The sequence below is a fragment of the Artemia sp. Qi Xiang Cuo genome, chromosome 2 (assembly GCF_049724085.1).
Source record: "Artemia sp. Qi Xiang Cuo chromosome 2, ASM4972408v1, whole genome shotgun sequence".
In the NCBI taxonomy this organism is placed as follows: Eukaryota; Metazoa; Arthropoda; class Branchiopoda; order Anostraca; family Artemiidae; genus Artemia; species Artemia sp. Qi Xiang Cuo.
This window is the reverse complement of record NC_142795.1, coordinates 66,355,514-66,373,519: the sequence shown is the minus strand read 5'-3', so window position 1 is coordinate 66,373,519 and position 18,006 is coordinate 66,355,514. Positions and strand designations below refer to the sequence as shown.

The window sequence follows — 18,006 nt, the reverse complement described above, 5'->3', positions numbered from 1 at the left end:
AGTCCATCATTTCCCCAAACACATCCAATCAAAATCTTGAGATAGCCATTTTGTTCAGTGTAGTTGATTTCCAGATAGAAAATATATTTTTGAGGAGTACGCTCCCCCACAACCCTCAGGGCAAGGGTTTTAAGTTATGTCCTGAGGGCATATAAAACGATATTGGCACAATGTACTATTTATAATTTTTTCCTTTAGAGCTGGGCACTTCATATGGAAGGAGTCGTCGTAGAAACTAGAAAAGGGGCTTATTCGATTGGAAATTGAGAGTCCTTTTTAATAGTCGAAAGTGATTGGAGGGCAGCTAGCCCCCCCCTTCCCACGACCATCATTCCCCCAAACACATCCAATCAAAATTTTGAGACAGCCATTTTGTTCAGCGTAGTTAGTGTCCAGATAGAAAATATATTTTTGGGGAGGAAACTCCCCCACAACCCTCAGGGCAAGGGTTTTAAGTTATGCCCTGGGGGCATATAAGGATTTTCTAGAAGGCGCTGTCGTAGAAACTTCAAAATAGGCTCATTCGATGGGAAATTCGAAGGACTAGTAACCTTTTTAGTAGTCGAAAGCGATTGGAGGGCATCTAGCCCCCCCCCACGCCCATCGTTCCCCCAAACACATCCAATCAAAATTTTGAGATAGCCATTTTACTCAGCGTAGTTGATTTCCAGATAGAAAATATGTTGTTGAGGAGGACACTCCCCCACAACCCTCAGGGCAAGGGTTTTAAGTTATGCCCTGGGGGCACATAAGGTTTTTATAGAAGGCGTTGTCGGAGAAACTTCAAAAAAGACTCATTCGATTGGAAATTCAAAGGGCTAGTGCCCTTTTTAATAGTTGAAAGTGATTGGATGGACAACTAGCCCCCCCCCACGCACATCATTTCCCCAAACAAATCCAATCAAAATTTTGAGAGAGCCATTTTGTTCAGCGTAGTGGATTTCCAGATGGAAAATATGTTTTTGAGGAGGATACTCCACCTCAGCCCTTAGGGCAAGGGTTTTAAGTTATGCCCTGGGGACATATAAGGCTTTTATAGAAGGCGTTATCGTAAAAACTTCAAAACAGGCTCATTCGATTGGAAATTCAAAGGGCTAGTAACCTTTTTAGTATTCGAAAGGGATTAGAGGGCAACTAGCCCCCCCCCATGCCCATCCTTCCCCCAAACACATCCAATCAAAATTTTGAGATAGCCATTTTGTTCAGCGTTGTTGATTTTCAGATAGAAAATATGTTTTTGAGGAGGACACTCCCCCACAACTCTCAGGGTAAGGGTTTTAAGTTATGCCCTGGGGGCGTATAAGATTTTTATAGAGGGCGCTGTCGTAGAAAATTCAAAAAAGGCTCATTCGATTGGAATTTCAAAGGGCTAGTGCCCTTTTCAATAGTCAAAAGTTATTGGAGGACAACTAGCCCGCCCCCCACACCCAAAATTTCCCCAAACACATCCAATCAAAATTTTGAGAGAGCCAATTTGTTCAGCGTAGTTGATTTCCAAACAGAAAATATGTTTTTGAGGAGTACACTCCCCCACAACCCTCAGGGCAAGGATTAAAAGTTATGCCCAGGAGAAATATAAGGTTTTTATTGAAATCTTTGTTGTAGAAACTTGAAAAAGGGCTCATTCGATTTGAAATTCAAAGGGAGAGTACCTCTTTTAATATTCGAAAGTGATTTGAGGGCAACTAACATCCCTCTCACGCCCAACTTTTCCCCAAACACATCCAATCAAAATTTTTAGATAGCCATTTTATTCAACGTAGTTGAAAGTTTTGGAAATTAGGTCTTTAAGGATGACAAACCCTCCCCCCATAGCTCTCAGAGCAAGGGCTGTAATCTATTCCTTAGGGTGTATAAAGTTGTTTTGAGACCGCTTTCGTAGAAATTTCAAGAAAGCTCAATCTCTCGGAAATTGAAACAACTAGTGCGTTTTTAATGGTTGAAAGTTATCGAACAGTGACTAACCCCCCTCTCACGCCAACCATTTTCCAAAACACATCCAATCAAAATTTTGAGATATTAATTTTGTTCAACGTAGTTGAACGTTCTGGAAATTAGGTCTTTTAGGATGATAAGACCCTCAGTTCAAGGGTTGTAAGTTATGCCCTGGGGGCATATAAGGTTTATATAGAAAGTTCTTGTATAAATCACTGGCAGAACGACCGCGCTGCCTAAGTAAAGAACGGGGATACTCGAGAACGAGACAAGAAACGGGGACTACGTAAAGAGGAGGACACTCCCCCACAATCCAAAACGAACAGAAATTACAACAAATATCCGAGTCAAACTCAAAACGAGCAGAAATTAAGATAAGTTGGGCGAAAAACCCCTATGCCTTCCCAAGGCCAGAACAAAATTTGTACTTTACTGAAAAAATATAACTGTTTTTACTTTTATAACTTTAATAAATCAAATAATATTAACATTTTGATTACTAAATATCAGTATATGTATATTAAACTGACAATGCACATTCATTTGTATTTTTTCAGTAAAGTGGAAATTTTGTTCTGGCCTTGGGAAAGCCTAGGAGTTTTGAGCCCAACTTATGTTAGTTTCTGCTTGTTTTGAGTTCGACTCGGTTATTTATTGTAATTTCTATTCGTTTTGGGTTTCGTTTATTTATCGATGCTGATTTGCGGTGGTCTTACGCTTGGTAGATTATTTCATTTTAATTTTGCTCATTTTTTGTTTCATAGAGTTCTTTACTTTTCTTTGAAAAACTTATTTTCTGGAATTTTTTTTTTTAATTAATGTACTTAAAAAGGCTTTAAAAAAAAAATAGTCCCTATTCAAAATTCAAAATTTTACGAGATAAATTAATCACAATATCACAACACAAAACTAAAGATATAGAAAAAATCTAACAACCATTTATGATTTAGTATTTAAAACTATAAACGAAAACTTCCAAAACATCAACATTTTGGTCAGAAATCAAACTAAACCCTTTTAATTTAAGAATTAAAATGTCTGGTTCAAATAGAAATGTTTACACTGATTTTGAACCTCGACACAAATTTTCAGTGGCCAATATTTTGCGCAGTAACTTTTCGAAGTCTTTTTCTAATCCCATTATTTTAGTGTACGAAGCTATAAATATAGTCTAGAGACATGGAGGAATACCTGATTACAGTTTCATAGTCATAAAACCAAACTGTAGCCGAAAACTTTCCCGAACAATAAAAATCTAAGGCTTTAAACAATGTACCGTATATTTTTTTTTATGAAACAAACACTAAAATTCAATGTAAAATACGTCATCTCAGGTACAAAAAAGGGTAATTAAGAAAACTATCAATTAGATTGACTCAATTGACAATTATTGCAATTCCTTCAGACATTATGCAAACTGGAAATTAAACTTTGAATAATTTAATGGTGGGGGACAAAAAGAACTAGAGAGTTTAACTTAAAGTGATCTACTAAAAAACAAATTTCTAAAAATAGCTAAGAAATCATATTTGTTGTCATTTTTTTGAAACCAGAACTTTAACCCAATTTGCTGTTTTCTAGGTTGGTATATTTTAGGATTCCTCCTTTCACTAGACTTTTTATGCCAACAATGTTCATAGCAGATCGTGAAATGTGAATCTTGCATTGTAAACAAGATTATAGACTTCAAGAAATGTTTAATAACGTTTAAGAATAATCTTTTTCTTTAATTTTAGAACTTTAAGGCAATTATGCACGAAGCTATTTTTTGACACGTATAGTTTATACCGGGGATAAAATTCTTAAAACATACAAAAACAGGCAATTTACAAAAGAAATAAAGTGAACGTAGCTTGTGCCAGGGGGCAGTGTAACCCTATAAACAATGTTTCCCCTAGAGTCTCCTAAAAGATGGGTACAAAGCTAAATTTGGGCAAAAATATCAATAAGATAAAACAATTCGATGAAATTTATCAGACTCCTATCGTTCTTACCAAAATTGTTGTGACACGGAAAGTTCTGTTCTGCAATCCTTCAATAATTTGGGCATATACATCCTGATAGTTTCGTGTAAAATTAGTGCCATATGATAGAGTCCATGTTCCAATTTTCTTAAAGTCCTCAGTCTGACTGTACTCAATGATATCCAGGGAGAACTGAGTTCTATATCCTCTCCCATCAAACTTTATACTTCCAGTCAAGCCATCTAGTTCCATCTAAAAATGTTTGAAAGAATCTTTAACTGCCATCTTAGACAAAAATAGGGCAGATTAAAATTATTTTATATATATATATATATATATATATATATATATATATATATATATATATATATATATATATATATATATTATATATATATATATATATATATATATATATATATATATATATATATATATATATATATATATATATATATATATATATATATATATATATATATATATATATATATATATATATATATATATATATATATATATATATATATATATATATATATATATATATATATATATATATAGACAATAATGTATATATATATATATATATATATATATATATATATATATATATATATATATATATATATATATATATATATATATATATATATATATATATATATATATATATATATATATATATATATATATATATAAACGGACAATAATTGTGTATTTATTTATTTATGTATTTTTAATTTTTTTCTTGAATTTTTTTTTTTACTGGCAACCTGGGATCTTCTGGCCTGAAAAAACGATCTAGATAGGTCAAGAGGTCTCGTTTAGAATAAATATCGCAACTAGCAAAAAATTGTGGCTGAACTAAGATGATTACTGATTGCTCTGGTATGAATATAATGCTCAAATTTGCAATCCTAAGGGCCATTTTGGACCAAGTCAGTTTTTGAAGCTAGCTCTACGGCAGGATGTATTTCTAACTATTAGAAGCCCCAACATACTATTTCCTGACAAACACTACTACTACTACTAACAGCTCACTGCAGCACCAAGCCGCCTGAGGCCAACACAGCTACGCAGAAAACAATTAAGGAAAAAGAAGTCCAGAGAAACATCCATGTAACACAAAAAATTGAGAGTTTAATTTTACAAGGGATCACCTCGATCGCAGAACTGAACATAAGGGTCAAATATGCTTCCAGTTCATTGTTATAATCTTTTAGAGACCTTCTTCATTTTACAATGGGGTTTATCTTTCTATGAAGTCATCCAATTTTTTTTTCCTAAAATGTTTTCACATATAGCTTTAGCCTGGATAAAAGCTATACGTTGGCGTTAACATAGAAATAATGCAATTTGTAGCAATAATTTCTTCCTCAGTTTTCCTAATTTTCAACTGGTCAACACAATTTGTCAAATTTTACGCAAAATTGTATAGCATAAAGTTGTATGCTATGCTCGTGGACGTTAGAGTGCAAAAAATATAATATTTATGGCTATATAGCTTATAACCTTTCATTCTCATGATAGGCCTAAGTGGATTGTTACAATTGCCGTCAACACGATACATTCATGCATAAATATATCAATTATTTAAAATCAAGTAGATAAAGTATAAAATGGAAAACACTTTGTTTTATAGTTAAATTAGATTAGGCTTACCAGTTTCATGTAGCTGACAAGGGCTGAGCCATATGTTGTTTGATCTGGACTATTGCAGTTCATAGGTCTGACCGATATATCTTGACTACGATCCAAATCATGTAAAGCTTTGGAAAACAGAAGTACTGCATCGTAAATCAATGCTGCAGATACCTAAAGTTAAATTAAGGCTTCTATTATAATGACAGGTTGCTTCAGTCCTGAATTACAAGTAAATCCAAAAATTCTTGATAATATGCAATATTTATAATGTGATAAAATACTAATAGCAAATTTTAGTTTTCAAAAATTTAACAACAATTAGGACTTATTCACTTTTTGATATTTAAACAGACACGCTTAACATAGCTACACAAAAAAGAAAGCATACCAAATTCAAAGACTATAGCAAAAGCACTGATAGAAGAGAGTGAAAGATCAGCCCATACACTTTCCTTTCTAGAACAGAAATGTATCTACTGCTTACAAATTATTATACTTTTTGTGTTTTAATTTTCGACAGTTTTCTAGCAAAAAGGACTCCACCGCCTTTAAGTGAAAATCTACGAAGGGGACCTTGCAAATAGAATTAGAGAATCTACATGTACCTGCAGAGAAAAGCTACCATATCATCTGTCTACTGCCATTTCAGTTATAATATGGTTGCCTGAGGAATTCAAGTAATGGACCTATCTTAACTTTGAGTAACTCTCCCAACTGTCGGAGGGATATTAAGAAATCTTTACTTTATCACGTAATGACTGGAGTATTTTAAGCTTAAGCATGATTAAAATATGCATAAATTGATTTTTTTTTAGCCTTACAATGGTCCAATACAGTGTATTAAATTTTTGTATATCAGTGTTTTCTGTGTAAGCACTGTATCCAGATTGTCTATTCTTTTTTTTTATTATTCCCTTTTTTCTTTCACTAGCTGCCCATTTCAATGCACGTGAGCAGGTTAAATATCCTAAATCAGAGAGTTTCTCTTCCTAAAACGTCTATCCCAAAATGGATTGCTGTGTGTCTAATTCCTGAGGGATTTTCCTCCAAGCTCATTTTCTATTTTGTGTTTGAAAAGCTTTGAAAATCTTTAAATTTTTGAGCATTTTTTTTTTTATTTACGATGGGAGGTACTTGGGTTGGAGAGTCGGATATGACATTAGAGAGTTTAGAATTAGATAGTTTGGAAGTTCTACGAAATTGTTTTGGAAAAATGGTTTGTGAAGTAGCAGGGGACACTTAAGGAGGAAAACCTAGATTAACATTTAGGATTACAAGTGAAGAGGCTTTAAGTTTAGCAAACAAGAGAAGGGGGTTTTAACTGATACACCACATCGAGATATAAAACGAAGGCTAAAGACGAAATACCAAGGATCTTGAAGATATAGCTAAACAGTAAAATATCAGATAAGAGTGAATTACAGAAGAATTGACCTGCTTTCAGTAGGATGCCAAAACCTTAGAATAGACGCATTGACTATGTTTTAACGCTTAAGTCAATAAACAAAAATTATCAAAATTATCAGAGTCCTTAAGCCTTTCGATTTTCAGACTACGAGCCCGTATTTAATTTTGCAGATAGGAAAGTTCAGTATAGCTTTCATCAGACTAAATTTCATCAGACATAAGACTAAAGTATGCTAAGACTAAAGTTCAATAGTAGTGTGTGCAAACGCAGTATTACTACAGAAAAGGTGGGAAGTGACGTCAGTTGTTGGTTGGGAATCAATGTTTTAGCAAGATTTAGTACTATCACCGTTTATTTTGGATTATTTTGGCTGGTTTCTGTCTTAAGAAACATAACAACAGAAGTGAAAAAAGAAGATATTAAACAGTTATGCAACCAATATTTAGGCTGGGTTCAGCAGAGTAGTTGAATGTTTTTGTGAAAGCCTTTGCAAAACTAAAGAATCCTTGGAGGTTTTGAGAGTCCAAGGCTAGAGAATAAGTTTGAAAATTAACGTCAAGAAGACAAAGTTGTTAAAATTAGGAATAAATATGGATAAGGACGTGATTTTAGGTATTAAGGAAATTGACTGAGGGGGAACATTCACAAGCTTAGGTAGCATTATTCAGAAAAAAAGGTGACTAGGGTGAAAATATAAAACGGCCAAGGCACAGGGTGTCATACAGCAGTTTAAAAGTTCGAAAATGTAGGAAGACAGGTCTTAGAAGTTCTAGTTCTAGCAGCATTATTCAGAAGAAGTTTTAAGATTAGGCCACCAGAAGCTAAAGTGGTGAAAGTTATCAAATATGGCAAGGAAATATGGCTGCTCTGAAAAGTTGAGAAAGTTATTTTAGATCTTTTCCAGGGGAATTGTCTGAGGGTAGTTTAAGGTACTCACTTGAGAGACAGTAAATCAAACAATAAGCAGTCCAAAAATGTGGTATGATTCCACTGTCTATGGCAAAAGAAGAAAAGTCAAGATGGTTAGATCAGGTTGTACATATAAAGGACGATAGATCCAAGTGGGACAACAAGAGCAGGATATCCTTAAGTAGTACAAGGAAGTGAAAAAATTATCGAAGGAGCAAAAGTTGAAGCTCTGAACATAGTGGGGTTGATCAAGAGAGCGAACAGCTGGGGTTGGGTGGTTTAGAGCTGTGATGGTTTGTTAATGGTAGTAATTTTTCCTTATATACGTTGATTAAGAGTCATTCTAAAAATACTGTCTAACTAAAACTCAGTAAGGATATATACTCCTGGCTTCTTCACCCGACAGGATCAGATGAGCTAGAAAAAAAAAACATTTAAAAAAATTACATTTGAAGATGTTGATCTAAAATAACTATCTTGAAATTTCATGCTTGACTTTTCAGTTTTGGTCCTTCAGTTTTTCAGTTTTGGATACAATAAATCATAAATCTCTTCAGTGGGGCATAATGTCTTCTGTCACTGAAAAATAGTATAGTAAACTCAATATTTCTGTTCAACTGACACTCCTTCAAATTTTTACTCAAATAGCATCCCTCCCACATTTCACAGCCACGGGTTCGATACAACCAACCATATGGAAACACACTAACACGCACTTTTCAAAGAAAAAAAGACATTTCGTTTTTAACTATAAGTGAGAAAACCCACTTCTACGCTTCTCACGAAAAATTAGAATACATCATCGCTTATTTATGTGTCATTGAAGAAAAAAATGAAGACATATTAAGTGTTGTGTCTTCTCACAAAATCATTAATGTCTATTTTAATTACACTAAAATATCTGAAACCAATTCTTCCTACCAATTTTTGTCTCTATAATCTGCTACATGAAGTACTAATGCAAAGTCTACTCACACCTTCCACTTCTCAACTTTGACCTTCCACATTTTGTACGTGCCGTATCTTCCCCACCTTTACCGCCAGGGGAAGATCCAGAGCGAAATCATGGGGGGAGGGGGTGTGACAAGGGCACCAATAATTGAACAAGACAAACTTATTTTTAAAAAAGAGTGAAAAACAGAAAAAAACAAGGAATGAGGACGCCTGAAAAAATCTTGGGTGGCCAGGGGTGCCCCCTGGCTCCTCTGGACTCACCAGTGTTTACAGCCAGCCAATTCCAGTTCTGATTTCCTCCCATTCAACATGAAAATTTTAGTTTGATTTTAGTACTGGCCGTGGGAAATTGGTTTTTATTGGTTTAGAGAATTCAAATATAAGTTACATTACTTACGGTTAGCTTCTTTTCTGTTAGGTCTAAAGCTCGACCGTATCTCAGCTCTCCAAAGACCCAATCCGATACGGCGTTGGCAACTTCGGATTTAGTGGGATCTATTATACTGTATCCTGTTATGTTAACTCCACTGTCACGAAATTCAGCTAAATCCACCGTTTGCATATCCTAAAAGACCAAATTATCAAGGTAAATTTGAAGAAAAACACAAAATTCCAATTATATGGACCAGTCTTTCTTCACTTTTATTTCTTCAATGCGAACTGTTTGAAATCAAACTTCTCCTTTTCGTCAGGGTTTGAAAAAAAATTGTTTAGCCTACAAGCAAAATTATTAATATTTTTTACTATAAAATTATGTAATTATATTATTCATTATTTAATTATGTTATTTATTATATATCACCCTTGCAACAGCCAGGAATAGAACCGCAGTACCCATGGTTTACAGGCACCGCTTTATCCACTCAGCCACTACAAGGTATTCTGAAACTTTTTAATGTGACCATTTTTTATCAATGATTACGCTGGAGTACAATCGTTAATGTTACAGAAAGACCCCGGCGCCGTGCCGGCAGATCGACCGAACGCCGTCGACAAGAGGCCCGGTCGAACGCCACCGAAGTGTCGCAACGCCGCCGACACGCCGCAGGTTCGCCACCGCCGGCAAAAGCGGCGGCGTTCAGTCGACTTTAGATTAATTTTGCGGCAATTCTTTATTGCGTCAACCGCAAAGTCGGAGCCTTTCCTTCTCGTGTGGTTTAGTATTTCGATTTTCCTGATTAGAAATTAAGCAGGGCTTGCACTATCCCTGAATTTTCGAGTATTTCCCCGAAAATCTATACGTCACCCCGGAAAAAAATTTGGTTCCCCGAATCCGCGAAAATCACCCTATCACGATGTCATCCCTAACGATTTATCACCAGTGACTGTCCCTGCTAAAAATTACTTTGCATACCATAATTCTTCACTACTCTCTTGTTCCCTAGCTTTCGTCTCTTGTTCCTTTGCATAAAAATCAGGCAGATGCAATATGCAATTGCATTGCAAATATTGCAATATACATAGTTCTTCATATGTTGACAAAAAAGTATCATCTTTATGAAATTAGTTTAAATAATTTCGAATCCAGTTTCCCACTTGCAATTCCTTACATCATTCGTAGTCAAGAATTTTATTTTCATGTTGAATAGAATTATAGAACGCAACATTCGCTACAGTTTGATTTTGAAATTGATAGCAGAAAGATCGTTTCTACAGCTGAATTGTAAGTTTGCAGATTTTTTTTTTCTTTTGCTGTTTTTGGATAAAATTTTCTTAATGCTTAATACTCAATTGTTGAACGTATGATAAATTAAAGAAAATACAATCTTCTGTCTGAAAATATTTTACCCCCCCCCCAAAAAAAACCTATTGGGACAAAATTTAGCTATAGACTAAGCTATGTACAAGGTTTGGGAATTAAAGATTGAAACGGAAGTTATCCCAAAAATATGATTCATAAAAAAATTGTAAATTATTGCCTATAGGGGGGGATAGGGGGCTATCATTTTTAAATGATAATAACTCATTATTTTATTGAAAGCCGGGATGCAAAAAGGATATTTATTTTTTCATTTAAAGCGGAGATGGAAAAAAATACTATCAAATTCCCTGGGAAACCATTGAAATATTTTGATAGACCCAGGGCCCCCCATTGGGACTTGTTCATTGGCTTTGGTATTTTGCGATATCTCATAGGCTACTGGCCTAATTTGGCTTTTGTGTGTGCTCCCTTTTAATTAGATTCTTTGGATGTTATTGAATGTCACGGCGAATCTATGATTGAGTTTTCCAATAGTTCGAGGTATGTCTGAATAATTTCGCATTTTTTGTTGTTGTATTTGTACCCCTTTACTCATACCCTCAATTTTTTTTTCAAGGAACACTAAGCTGTTTAACGTTATTTCTTGCGTTTGTTTGAACCATATAGTCACCTAGTTAATTATTAAATAAATATTTTTTTTAAACGTATAGCTGAGACGGTATCCTAGCAAGGTGGTATCCAGAAGGGGGGGGGTAGGGAGGTATTACATTTAAGTGATAATATCTCGAAGTTTTTTTAATGAAAGCAGGGATGAAAAAAAATTAATTATTTTTTTAATTTAAAGCAGAGACGGCATCCTATCAAGGTGGTATACAGAGGGAGGGGGTTGAGAGCTATCATATTTAAATGATAATACCTAGAATTTTTTTTTGAAAGCAGTGATGCCAATAAGTTAATTTTTTTTATTTAAAGCAGAAACGGTATCCTATCAAGATGATTTTATTGAAAGCAGGGATCCCAAAAAGTTTTTTTTTTCTAAATTAAAGTGGAGACGGTATTCTATCAAGGTGGTATCCCGAGGGGGGGGTAGGGAATATTATATTTAAATGATAGTATGTCAAATTTATTTATTTTTTAAAGCAGGGATGCCAAAAAGTTAATTAGTTTTTTAGTTTAAAGCAGAAAAGGTACCCAATCAAGGTGCATGGTATCCAGGGGGGGGGGGGGTAGGGAAGTATTATGTTTAAATGATAATATCTTGAATTTTTTTATTAAAAGCAGGGATGCCAAAAAAAAATATTTTTTTTAATTTAAAGCAGAGACGGTATCCTATCAAGATGGTATCCAGAGGGGGGGGGGGGTGCATTGGGAGTTATTATATTATACCTTGATTTTTTTTATTGAAATCAGGGATGCCAAAAAGCATATTTTTTTAATTTAAAGTAGAGACGGTATCCAGAGGGGGGGGCATTGGGAGTTATTATATTTAAGTGATAGTACTTTGATTTTTTTTTTTTTTATTGAAAGCAGGGATGCCAAAAAGTTTTTTTTTTTAATTTAAAGCAGAGCCGGTATCCTATCAAGGTGGTGTCCAGAGGGGAGGGGTAGGGAATTATTATATTCAAATAATATTATCTTGAATTTTCTAATTGAAAGCAGCCTCAGTCCATACAAAGTGGATAAGTTGATTTTATTCATGACAATTATAGCCACATCCCGCAGTTAGAATAGACTTCCAGGTTCATTTTTTTCGACCAGTTGACCCCTAGATTTTTCGTCCCTCCACACTATTTTGAAATATACCTTTTTTTTTTTACAGATACTAATATTTGGACTTTCATTAGTATACCAGCTTACCCGTCACGCGTTGCCACGATCTTAAAAGAAAGGAAATTCAATGAGAATACCCCTAAGGAAAAAATCTAAACGTTCACTGTCTTAGTTAAAGTTTTTAACGTCATAATGTTTTCATTTTAGTTTAATTATAATTGAGAAACATATTCAAATCATACAAGATTACGTTGAATTGCTATACATGCTCTTCGAAAAGCTGTTCAATTTTCTGATATCGTCCATTATATAAATTCATTTAAGTTCGACCAAGATAATTGGTTGAGACTGACACATTGATTGGAAATTAACTTCCATTTTCCTTCCAGTACTGAGGTGGGTCATCCACATTACTTCATTGGGAACTGATGCTTGATTATTTTTTAAGGTAAAATTTTAAGTTATCCTTTTCAAAATGATTATAAACGATTGTGAAAAAAATTGGTAGGATAGGTTGATGTGTTTTACATATATTTCTGCTTGCATATGTATGTTCGACTGTGTATTATAAACATTGTTTTATGTTTTATGTATGGTATATTTCGACAGTTTGATAATGTTTTGAAATATGAATCAACACATGTAAATTAAAGAAGGAAGAAGCCAAGCAAAAATACTCTGTACAACATCTTTGTCCAACCCCTATGATAATTAAAAAATTAACAAGATTTTCATGAGTTATACTTTGATGTATTTTTTTTTAAATTGTTATTAAAACCTGTTTTTAATACAAGGAAGGCTTTTTAGGAATCTAAAAGAGCAAAAAAAAACAATCAATATCAAAAATATCCTTCTTAACTGTTTTAAAGGTGATAAAGTGAATATTGCTAAAGGGCATTATAAAAAAATTAAGCTTCTAAGTTCAAACTTATATTCAAAGTTTTTACCCAGATAACTGGCGAATTTTGTGATATCTTATTTGAAGTTTTATATGCAGTAATGCTCGATGAAAAAAACCGACTAATTTTGATAATTATTTACGTTAAGAATACATACCTAATCGATACTTCAACTATTATGCAAGGGTTCTGAAACGCCACAGCCATTTCGTTTCTACCAGATTTCTACTTCTCTTGATGAATAACAAAGAAGACCAGTTTCCAGCCAGCGACTTGTGAAGTTTTGAACTTATGAATACGCTCGAATCTGTTGTAAATTTTAGCTGTGATTTGAGAAAGACTGATGAAAACATTAATGTTGCGGTCAACATTGATCGCGCCGGCGGCCCGCCGCCGACATCGTACCGGCGGTGCGCCGCCTACATCTTACCGGCGGCGCGGCGCGCTGTTTTTGGCCCCGCCACCGCCGGTCTTCCCTCATCGGCGTGGCGCCGGGGTCTAGTTACAAAACGTGTTTGGGCGTAAACAGTAGCCGAATGATAGTTCCTCGTAAGATTGGTGATGGGTCAGTAGCCATAATAAGAAAACCAGCTTGCGAATTCCAACACCAAAAAATTCAAAGGTAGCTTAAATCCGGGAGAAAGCTTGCTAATTTCTGCACCCTAGGAAAGAAAATAAAATTGTAATTAATGACGTAATAGCAAGCAAATCTATATAGGTTACAAAGATAATTTTCCAATTACGAATAATTTTGAAGTTTGATTCTGGGAAGAAGGGGGCAGATTAATTAAAAAACAGTCGTTTCTCGCCTAAAACAACTACATAGTAACAAAATTAGTCCAAGAAATGAAGGATCCTTCACCGAGACTGACAAGCAAACCCCTTTATTATGACAATGATTCTGTCATAAAACTAATATGCACATATGCAAATAAAGCTACTGGGCCAGATAATCTACGACCTAAACTTTTAAAAGAAGCAGCTGAACAAATTGCTGAGCCACTAGCAGTGATTCTTGGGATGTCACTCACACCTGGAATTTGGAATGACCCTAGCATCTCCCCATTATTAAATGGACGTTAAAGCTCTCGAGAGTGTCCAAACACGAGCAACAAAGCTCATTCCAGCTTTGCAAGACAAGCCGTATGAAGAACGCCTTGCATCCCTCAAACCCCCAACCCTAGTATATCGAAGAAAGAGAGGAGACGCAGTCATTACTCGCAAAGTGCTAGAAAACAACCTCTCAAATCAAGTTTTCTCCTCATCTTTTGCAAGTACAACAAGAGGTCACACAAAGAAGCTGCATGCCCCCCGTTGCCATCGACGTGAGCACCGGCAATTCTTCTCTCTACGCGCCGTCACTTACTGGAACAGCCTCTCCGAAGCCACCATCCAGTCCCAAACCATAGATGTATTCAAGAAAGAGGTTGAACAGGACTAGGCCAATACAGTGTAGGTTAACCTGGGATGCCAAACCTTAGTCATGTCACACCACCAGCGAGATGTTCCACAGGAGGCTCATCACCACCTTATCTCGCTGGACATGCGATTTAAGGTAAGGTAACTTAAGGTACTTGCTGTCTTCAGAGAAATAAAAACTATGGGATAAAAATGATTGAGAGAATTAAAATCAAAGAATCAAACGCCTCCAAAGAGGTTCGGCTATGATTTTTTAAATAGGTATTATTTAAACCGTCTCTTATTCAAATATTGGATTTTCTTGAAGCAAACCTTAAACCGTTTCCAGGTTAAAACTCATTTTAATAATTTATAGATTTTTTTGCAGATTGAGAAACGCTGTTTCTATTATTAAGCTGCATTTCGGTCTAACACCATTATCAAGGATTTTCAGGTTGTCTTTCGAAATTCCCATAAATTTATTGTCGCAACAAACTTTTACAATTTAAATTAATCGAAATAACAGTTGTCATTATTGAATCAGCTTCAAACTTTTTTTTCTCACTTGAAAGTTCTTTTTCCAAAACGCATTTTTAAATTTTGGTTATTATGTGCCAGAGTTTGTTATTTACTAAGTTGAAGCTATTGCTGCAACCATGGTTGCTGTACACATTGTTAAGCGTATATTCCCCAGTGTCTTTATTGAAATATCGAGAATAGTGGAAACGGAGAAAAAGACTGAACTATGGTAATAAGGCAAGAAAATATAGAAGCCCTTTTTTGTCACAAACCTTGTCCCATAGCAATCTTTCTCAGATTCTTAGCATAGTTGCCCTCCAATCACTGTCAACTATTAAAAAAGGCACTAGCCCTTTCAAGTCCCAATCGAATGAGCCTGTTTTGAAGTTTCTACGACAACGCTTTCTATAAAAGCCTTAGATGTCCCCAGGGCATAACTTAAAACCTTTGGCCTTAGGGTTGTGGGGGAGTGTGCTTCTCAAAAACATATTTTCTATCTGGAAATCAACTACGCTGTACCAAATGGATATCTCGAAATTTTGATTGGATGTGTTTGGGGAAATGATGGGCGTGTGGGGGTGCTAGTTGTCCTCCAATCACTTTCAACTTTTAAAAAGGGCACTAGCCCTGTGAATTTCCAATCTAATGAGCCTGTTTTGAAGTTTCTGTGACAACGCCTTCTATAAAAACCTTATATGCCCCCAGGCCATAATTTAAAACCTGTGCCCAGAGGGTCGCGGGGGAGTATCCCTTCACAAAAACATATTTTCTATCTGGAAATCAACTAGCCTACGCTGAACAAAATCTCAAAATTTTGATTGGATGGGTTTTGGGGAATGATGGGCGTGGGGAGGGGGGCTAGTTGACCTCCAATCACTTTCGACTATTAAAAAGGACACTAGCCCTATGAATTTCCATTCAAATGAGCCTGTTTTGAAGTTTCTACGACAACGCCTTCTATAAAAACCTTGTATGCCCCCAGGGCATAACTTAAAACCCTTTACCTGAGGATCGTGGGGAAGTGTCCTCCTCAAAAACATATTTTCTAACTGGAAATCAACTACGGTGAACAAAATGGCTATCTCAAAATTTTGATTGGATGTGTTTGGGGGAATGATGGGCGTGGGGGGGCTAGTTTCCCTCCAATCACTTTCGACTATTAAAAAGGGCACTAGCCCTTTGAATTCTCAATCGAATGAGCCTGTTTTGAAGTTTCTACGACAACCCCTTCTATGACATCCTTATATGCCCCCAGGGCATAACTTAAAACCCTTGCCCGAGGGTTGTGGGGAGTGTCCTCCTCAAAAACCTATTTTCCATCTAGAAATCATCTACGTTGAACAAAATGGCTATCTCACAATTTTGATTGGATGTGTTTGGGGGACAGATGGGCTTGGGGGGGGGCAGTTACCTTCCAATCACTTTCGACTATTAAAAAGGGCACTAGCCCTTTGAATTTCCAATCGAATGAGCCTTTTTGAAGTTTCTACGACAAGTAGGGTTGTGGGACGTGTCCTCCTCAAAAACACATTTTCTTTCTTGAAAATCAACTACGCTGAAAAAAATGGCTATCTCAAAATTTTGATGGGATGTGTTTGGGGGAATGATGGGGGTGGGGGGGGGCGAGTTGCCCTCCAATCACTTTCGACTATTAAAAAGGGCACTAGCCACTCCAATTTTTATTTGAATGAGCCCTTCTCGAAGTTTGTACGACAACTCCTTCGATACGAAGTGTCCAGGTATGGAGAAAAAAAATACATATTCGCGTTTATTTATACTGTGGTCAACAGTCATACTGAAATTATTTGCATAAGGAGCAAGCTGAAGTCAGGAAGAAAAATTTATAATAAGAAAATAAGTAAATAATAATAGAAGCTATATTCTTTAAAATTTATTTATGTGATTATAAGATGATATATGTATCGTTCTTTGGGAAGAAGCGCTAGCGCGCTGCCTATGATAATGAAACATGTGCTGTGCTTACTCTTAATTCTAACCATAGTTTTCCATACTGTTTTCTTGAAAAAGATATTTCTGTTGCTCGGCTCATTACTTTTATCAGTTTTCCTTCCGTTTAGCTTCCTGTTTAGTCACCATAAAGAATTATTAAATTATACTGTTTTTTTTTCCATTTAACACCTATTTATATATTAATGGCATGACGTTATTTTATACTGACAGTGCTAGCGTAGCTAATATCTTAATATAGGTTTTACTTTTTACGTCATTTATGGTTTTAAAACACGGATAGGACAACATTCATCATATTGTCTACGGAAATACAATTTTCCATAAAAACGTTGATTTTATTTTAAATATTGTTTTAGTTAATCAAAAAAAGCGAGTAGATATAGCAATTTCCTTTAAATGGGCCAATAAATATCTCTCTATGATGTTCCAGTGCCCAGCTAGCTGTGAAGAAGGATGAACGGAAAAAAGATGGCTCCGATACAGAATTTTGTGGTTGCAGACACTTTCCTTGTTTTTCAAGCCCATGAATTTTCATTGATGTTCAAGCCAAGGGACTTCAAATTTGTATATAGGGTTTTCGGCCAAGATAATTCCAATGGTATACTTTTTGTTTCGATCTGACACCATTTTTAGGGTTTTTGGGCTATTTTTATGTTATTATGGGATGTGTTCGTCTTTTGCTAGGTTGCAGCTACCGCTACTATGCTACTAGGTAGCTATTATGCTACTATGCAGGTACTACTATTTATAGTAGCTACTACTGTGCTACTACCCTAGTAGCTACTATGCTACTAGTAGCTACCGCTACCAGGTTGCAGCTGCACTACCACCACGATATACAAGAGAGTAATTAATATTTTATAATTCCCTTAGGTGAAACTAGAAGATTTAGTCAATGATGAATAATTAAAGATTAAAATTTCTCAATAA

The 18,006-nt window shown here is 35.3% G+C and overlaps 1 pseudogene across 1 annotated transcript in view; it reads right to left on the bottom strand.

Annotated features, from left to right (window-relative positions):
* The window catches only part of LOC148955518 (glutamate receptor ionotropic, kainate 2-like), a 91,365-nt pseudogene that overhangs the window by 26,861 nt on the left and 46,498 nt on the right, over positions 1-18,006 (bottom strand). The window contains exons 6-8 of the transcript XR_016143627.1: positions 9,215-9,382; positions 5,565-5,717; positions 3,930-4,151 (exon numbers count right to left, since the gene is read on the bottom strand). The product of XR_016143627.1 is annotated as a glutamate receptor ionotropic, kainate 2-like (transcript). The remainder of the gene's footprint in view (positions 1-3,929; positions 4,152-5,564; positions 5,718-9,214; positions 9,383-18,006) is intronic.